The sequence below is a fragment of the Cetorhinus maximus genome, chromosome 9 (assembly GCF_964194155.1).
Source record: "Cetorhinus maximus chromosome 9, sCetMax3.hap1.1, whole genome shotgun sequence".
Classification (NCBI taxonomy): Eukaryota; Metazoa; Chordata; class Chondrichthyes; order Lamniformes; family Cetorhinidae; genus Cetorhinus; species Cetorhinus maximus.
In genome coordinates, this window is record NC_135887.1 from 133,571,211 (window position 1) to 133,579,509 (window position 8,299).

The following is an 8,299-nucleotide window of genomic DNA, read 5'->3' on the forward strand; positions in this document are numbered from 1 at the left end:
TAAAAGAGGCTTACATGGTTGTAAAAATGAGTAGTAAGCCTGAAGATTGTGAGGGTTTTAGAAATCGGCAAAGGGCGACCAAAAATTGAAAGGAGAAAATAGAATGAGAGTAAAATAGCAAGCAATATAAAAACAGATTGTAAGAGTGTCAGTAAGTATATAAAAAGGAACAAATCAGCAAAAGTTAACATGGGTTTCTTAGAAATGGGAGCAATATTAAATGGGGCAAAAGAAAATAACAAAGACATTAAGCAAATATTTTGTATTTGTCTTCGCAATGGAAGGCATGAAAAATATTCCAGAATTAATGGGGAACTAAGGGTCTACTGAGAGTGAGAAACTTAATATTAGTGAAGAAAAACTACTGAAGAAATTGATGTGACCAAAAGCCAACACATCTCTGGATCCATCGGCGGAGAAGAAAAGAGTTGACGTTTCGAGTCCTCATGACCCTTCAACAGAACTGTTCTGTTGAAGGGTCAAGAGGACTCGAAACGTCAACTCTTTTCTTCTCCGCCGATGCTGCCAGACCTGCTGAGTTTTTCCAGGTAATTCTGTTTTTGTTTTGGATTTCCAGCATCCGCAGTTTTTTGTTTTTACATCTCTGGATCTGATGGCCCTACATCCTTGGGTTTTAAAAGAAATGGCTGCATTGGTTTTCAACTTCCAGAATTTCCTAGATTCTAGAACAATCTCTGTGGATTGGAAGGTAGAAAACGCAACCTCGCTATTCAAAAAAGGAGAGAGAAAAATGGAAACTGTGGGCCAGTTGGCCTGACATTGGGAAAATGCTAGATTTTTTTTTAGGGTCATGTTAACAGTGCACTTAGAAAATCACAGCATGTTTAGACAAGCTCAACACAGTTTTATGAAAGGGAAGTCGCGTTTGATAAATCTATTGGAGAGTGTAAATAACATGATAAAGAGAAAACCAGTAGAAGGATATTTGGATTTTCAGGAAGCATTTGATAAGGAGCCACAAAAGGTCGTTAACACAAGATTAGGGTTCGTGGTATTCAGGGTATTATGTTAGCTTGGATTCAGGATTTGTTAACAGAGAAAAAAGTAGAGTAGGAATAAATGGGTCATTTTCAGGTTGGCAAGTTATAACTAGTGGGGTGCCCAAAGGACCAATGCTAGGGTATCAGCAATTTACAATCTATATCAATGACACGGATGAGAGACAGGAGTTTAATGCACCCAACGTTGAGGAAGATACAGAGTTAGGTGGGGAAAGACAGGGAAACTGGGACAGTGATGCAAAGAGGCTGATTATGGATATAGACAGTTTAAGTGAGTTGGTAAGAAGATGGCAGGTGGAGTATAATGTGGGGAAATGTGAGATTATCAATGAGATTATCAACTTTTATAAGAAGCATAGAAAAGCAGAATATTTTTGAAATGGTGAGAGACTGTTGGTGTAAAGAGGGACCTGGGTGGCCATATGCATGAATCATAGTTAATGTGCAGGTATAGCAATAAATTAAGAAGGCAAATGATATGTTAGCCTTTCTTACAAAGGGTTTGAAATATAAGATAAATTAAGTTTTGCAAGAATTATACAGGGCTTTAGTGCAGTTTTGTGAACAATTTTGGTCCCCTTACCTGAGGAAGGATACATTTGGTTTAGAGGGTTTGCAGCAAAGGTTCACAAGATAATTCCTGAGATGAGAGGCCTATGAAGAGAGACTAAGTAGAATGAGTCTGTATTCCCTGGAGTTTAGAAGAGTGAGAGGTGGTCTCATTGAAATGTATAAAATTGTTAAAGGGCTTGACAGGATAGATGCTGAAAGGCAAAGTTGTTTCCCTGGCTGGGAAGTCTAAAACTAGGGGTCATAGATTCAGGATAAGGGGTCAGGCATTTGTGACTGAACTGGGAAGAAATTTCACTCAGATGGTTAGGAATCTTTGGAATTTTCGACCCCTCGGGGGTGGAGGGGGTTGCTCAGTAGTTCAAAAGTATATTCAAAACTGAGAACGATAGATTTTTAGACATTGGGAGATAGGGTGCGAAAGTGGAGTTGAGGTACAGGGGCTGCGTGGCCTATTCTTGCTCCTAATTCTTACGTCTGCTAACCAGGTTGAAGGCAGATCAAAGTGATATTTAGACTTGACGGTCTGGTGATTTCAGATCCGAACTATAGATCGCAGATTATTGCAATTTCAGTCCCAAAGCTGCAATGCTTAGCAGGGCCACAAAAAGAAGTCTTTAAAACATAAAAACATCATTCCACAATTGGTTATCTGGCCTGGGAATATTGTTAGAAAGAATCATAAATGTTAAAAAAAAAATACATTGTGACATCATCACCTCAAGCCCATACCGGAGGTGCTTGTCTGAATGGAGACTACAAACTTGAAGCAATCTTGGGATGAATCGGTTTAGAGTTCCATTGATGGAGTATGGATTTGCTGTTATTGAAGATCACCCAGATCAAAAAAAAATGTAGAAAATTTTGAAGTCAAGAGAAATCAAATCTCAACAGTAATAATGTGAAATATTGGAGCATTAACAATACTTTTCTTCATTTAAATATTTTTAAGTTTGTTCAGACGAAATGACATTTTGGGTATAAAGTGGACCCGAGTTTCACACATCTCAAGAATTCCTGGGGAAGGGAAGGGAAGTGCTGACTGAAAGTTGGGAAGTTGGCTAATTCAGCAGACACACGAGAGGTTGAAAATGGGACATTCCAGGTCTGTACAATTCATCACATCATGTAGTGTGTTTATTTACTGATGCTTTTGTTCACTGTTTACCAGTTACTTTTAAAATAGCTTTGCTGACAAATTCAAAGTGCCCTCTTCTGTATATGGAACTAGGCCTGGAGCCCAATTGCTTCTTAACAATTCTGTTTAACTAAGTGCTGCCACATCATCTCCTGTGTGCCTTCAAGCAGCAATTAGCCATTTCCTTATTTAATTTACTCATAGACAAAAAAAACTGCATTTATATCGTAAACAGCTTTTGTTCAGACTCATTCTACATTAACTCTTGAACCAAAACTGACCTTTTAAAGAAATCTGATCAGATTGCAGGCAAATGCTTCACTAAAAATAACTGCAAATTTCTGACAATTTATGACCCTAACACAAATTTCAAATTACATCAACTGTTTGAATTTTTACACTAAAATGTATGTATTTTGGTTAAATTTTATTTAATTGCATAACTTACTTCTAATGTTGTTTGATCAACATTTATCCCTCAATTAATGCTACCAAAACAAACTAACTGGTCATTTTCTCATTAGTTTTCGTGGAACCTTATGCGCTAATTGGCTGTCCTGTTTGCCCACATTAACAATGACCCGCGTCAAAAAGTAAGCCTGTAAAAATAAAATGCTTGGAACATTGCGAGACCCGAGAAAGAGGCAATGTAAATGTAAGTTATTTTTTCTCAGATTTGCGTGCATCAATATCCAACAGCACAACTAAGCTATTAATTCACTGAAACCTGCCTCATTGGTCACTATCTTCCCCCCCACCACTCCCTCCACAGAGGCACTCTTGGTACTTTTATTGATCCTTAGCGCCCTTTTCCCTTCATTCATAGGTGCAGTAGCATAATGGTTATGTTATTGAACTAATAATCCAGAGAAAGGATGTTCACCTCCCACCAAAGCAGTTTGGGAATTATATGCAGTTTAAAAAAAAACGTGCAAATGAAAAAACTGGTTTGGTAAAAGAAACTTGTCAGTTTTGTCATTTAAAAACCCGATGGGTTCACTGATATCCCTTCGGGAAGAAAGTCTGCCATCCGGACCTTACCTGGTCTGCTCTGTCGGCGACCCCAATCCCAACAATAAGTTTGTCTCTTAGCTGCCCTCTGAAGAGGCCTTAAAAGCAACTCAATTTTATCACTTTCTCGGGGGCAACTAGGGTTGGGTGGTAACTGGTTTTTCCAGCAAGGCTGCTTCCCTCCCTAAGTAACTCTTACCATTCACCAGAGATTTTTTTTCCCCTCATGAGTTCCCCTCCCGCTTAGCAGGTATGACCCAATTTCAATTCTCCCTCCAGTTCTGAAATACTATATACGTTTTGTGTTATATGTACATTTTGTGTGTTATGTACATTTTGCATTTTATGCATGTTTTTTGTGTTTTATATATGTTTTATGTATGTTTTGTGTTTTATGTACATTTTACATGTTTTATGTACGTTTTGTGTTCTATATATGTTTCATGTAGGTTTTACGTATTTTGTTGAAGGACTTAATCAAAATTCTTAAATTTCTTGTATGTATGTTTCAGAGCCCTGAAGAAGATTCATACGGACTCAAAATGTTAACTTGGTTTCTCTCTCCACAGAGGTGTTGCCAGATCTGTTGAGTTTTTCCAGCATTTTCTGTTTTTATTGGGTTTCTATATGTCTTTAACTTCTTGGATGTTGTATGTATACATGTTTACTGCCCATTGAAAGTAGAAATAAAAAGCATGAGGGCTGCTACAGCTGAACATGTACATTATAACACTTCAGGCTTAGGCCTCAATGTGGTAAATGGAGATGAATTGTTTACGTAGCTAAAACTGTTGCAACTTTTCTAACGGAATATGTAAACAAATCTTGGATATGTTTTCCTAAATTAAATATATTTAGGATAGCTGTAATTTCGTTTCTCCTTGGTTATATTTTGAAAGTTGCTCCTCTAAGCCAGTGTAAACTTGTACGTGAGTCCTGCTACATAATGAATGGAATTTTGCTCTTTCCAATTTTCCTTTGTAATTGTTTTCAAATTTACTTATAGCCATATCATGGCATGTTTTAACAGTGTGTGTGGTGGTTCTGGTTTTACTTAGTGTGTAATATACCTTTAAGAAGAATGCTGTTGAGGAAGATCACATGATCTTGAGTAACCAACAGAAGAGCAGCGTGGACTACCTCTGTAGTTAGTAGTGTAGAGATAGAGTTTGAAGTGAAAGCACACATGTAGTTGCTGCCGAGTACCTTTGTATAAAAACTAAGAGCTTCCATCTAAGAAGTGTCTGCTGATCAACTCTATCAATAGTACTAACTCGGCCACCACTTACAACATAGAGTTTGTCAGTGTATTTAATTATATTATTGTCAGTTTATTTGCTTTGGCTTAAGATCAACTTGGGCATAGTTGGTTGAAAGAAATTATGATACAAAAGCAAAATTCTGCAACTATTGAAAATCTGATCCAAAAATGCTGGAAAAATTCAGCTCAGGTAGCATCGCTAGAGAGAGAGAAACAGTGTTAACGTTTCATCAGGACTGGAAAAAGTTAGAGATGTAACAAGTTTATATATGGCTTGGAAGACAGGAGAGATTAAATGACAAAAGATTTGATGGCTCAAGACAAAAAGAAGTGGTAATGAGACAAGTAAAGAAACAAAAGATGTGTCTTGAAGAGGTGTTAATAGGGAAATGAAAAATCACCACCTTCAGCTGTCTTCCAAAAGCAAACAAAAGAAATAGGAGAAGAGGTTATGATTCGAAATTGTTGAGCTCGGTGTTGAGTTCAGAAGGTTGTCCGGTGCCTAATTGAAAAACATGCTGCTTCTTGAGCTTAAGTTGTGCTTCCCTGAAACAATGCAGGAGGCCAAGACTGAATCACAGAATCACACAGTGCAGAAGGGGCCCTTCGACCCATCGAGTCTGCACTGACACGTGAGAAACACCTGACCTACCTACCTAATCCCATTTACCAGCACTTGGCTCATCCAGGTACATTTTAAAGGATATGAGGCAACCCGCCTCCACTACCCTCCAGACCGTCACCACCCTCTGGGTAAAAAGGTTTTTCCTCACATCCCCCCTAAACCCCCTGCCCCTCACCTTGAACTAGTGTCCCCTCGTGACTGACCCTTCAACTAAGGGGAACAGCTGCTCCCTATCCACCTTGTCCATGCCCCTCATAATCTTGTACACCTCGATCAGGTCGCCCCTCAGTCTTCCCTGCTCTAACAAAAACAACCCAAGTCTATCCAACCTCTCTTCATAACGTAAATGTTTCACCTTAAATGGTGAATCTCCTCTGCACCCCCTCAGAAGAAGGTCAGAGTGGAGCGGAGAAATAGAATTACAGGCAACCAGAAACTCGGGTTCACACTCCACAAAATAGGCACCCAATCTGCGTTTAGTGTCACCAATGTAGAGCCCACCATATCATGACCAACAAATGCACTGTACCAAATTGAAAGAAATAGAAATAAATCTCTTTCTCACCTGGAAATACACAGAAATTGTGACCTTTTTTAGTCAGGTTGAAATTAGTTATGGAAGTTCTTTAAAAAGGGTGGCATCATGGTTAGTGCTGCTGCCTCACAGCACCAAGGACCCAGGTTCGAACCTGATCTCGGGTGTCTGTCTGTGTGGAGTTTGCACGTTCTCCCTGTGTCTGTGTGGGTTTCTACCGGTGCTCCAGTTTCCTCCCACCATCCAAAGACGTGCTGGTTAGGCTATGGTAAATTGTCCGTCTTGTGCGTGTGCATGCGCACGGGCACCCTGGGATGGGCTGGTGTCCCGTCCCAGCGCCCATTGCCTGTCGGGATAGGCCCCAACTCCCCACGACCCTGGATTAGGTGAAGTGGTTGTAGAGAAATGAGTTCTCTGAAAAGTGTGACACCCAAATTAAATTATTTGTTGGATATTAGGTTTATGTTGGTTTCCTTGACGTATCACAGTTCTTTCACTCACCTCATGATTACTGCTCCCATGCAACATTCCTCGCTGTAAAAAAAAATGGAGACATGAGAGTGTCAAGAAGATATCATAATGTTATTGGAATTTATTATAAAATAGAGGTATCTGTGTGTGTATGTGTGAGACTTAATTGGATTAAAGGCGGCTGGTCTGAAGGCTTTCATGTAAACATGGTAAACATGGGGTAGTTTAGAATGTAAGGTGTAAAAGGACATTTTCATTTTTAAATAAACCAGACGAGATTGTTTTCAAAGGAGGGGTGAAATGGGTTTCTAAGGCAGGTGAAGTTTAGAAGCTGTGGGCAGAATTTTGCCCTCGGATGGCGGGCGGGCCCCACCGGCTCGGCGGCTGGCGAGCAGCTGACCCCCGCCACCGAAACGGGGCCCGCCGCCATTTTGAGTGAGCGGGCCAATTAAAGCCCGTCCAGCGGCCTGCCCGATGGGAAGCGCTCATCCCGCCAGTGGATGAGGTTTCATGTATTATCAGAAGCCTGCTGGGGCTGCTGGCCTGCCCGCCAGGTTGGACGGGCAGGTCTTTAATTATCTTAATTACTCTGTCAATGGTCTCAATTGGCCATTGACAGGTCAGCAAGCGGACAGCTGATTTCGCTGTCCGCCCGCTTTCCTAAAAATTTAAAGGGACCGGGATGACGTTGGGGGTTCCTCCTGACATCATCCCGCGTCATTTTCCCCTTGGCGAGCGGGCCCCGCCCCCAAATCTCTGACGGGAAAATTCAGGCCTGTGTGTTTATTTTCCCCAAAGATTACTAGTAAAACTTAGTGCTATGAGAAAGATTAACTCCAAAGACATAGGGAAACAATGTTGCATTCAAAGGGGAAAATATGTAAAAAGGAGCGAGCGAAGGCTATGTGTAAAGGTAGACATTTTTTAGATCTAACAAACGTAAAAAGCCTTCAGCATCTAAGCCTCAAGCTGCTGTCTACAAAGAACTGAAGTTAAGAAAACTCACTTTGAATTCGACTGATTCAGGGTATTGTGTGTCACCTTGCCTGAGTCTTTCAAAATCTGTGTGTCTTACAGTCGCCTTAATGAAAGTGTGACTGGGAGTCAGATTAATTAGCGGATTTAGAAGTTATTATAGTAATAATTTGTAGACATATGTATGTGCTTAAAATCACTTCATTTCTTAATAAATGTTTAATCTAGTTTTGTGAAAACCTACAAGACTTGGTGGTCTTATTAATACTCAATTCAAGGCATGCATCTCGAAATTTATAAAAATTGCAAAACAAGTTGTGGCAGTTGTTTCAAATCCCTCTGGGATTTGAACAACTCAGCACTTACCATCGGCTGTGCCATTACAAGAGAATAAAAACAATGTTGGTTTTACTGAAGACATGAAAAGAAAGTTTTCATTGATACTGTTCCAGGTAAAGTTAAGAAAGAATAGGCAATCTGTTACTATATTGGGGGTACATTATAGACTACTGAATAAAAGGTAAATATTCAGATATGTTAAAGTTATTTGAATAACCTGCGGCAAAAGAGAGAAGAGCCTTTATTCTAGAGAAAATAGAATAGCATCCATTCTGTTGTTTGCTTTTCATAGTCAAGGAAGAAAATATGTATACATTACTTATCTTTTCAATGTAATTGTTATTGAAGTCTT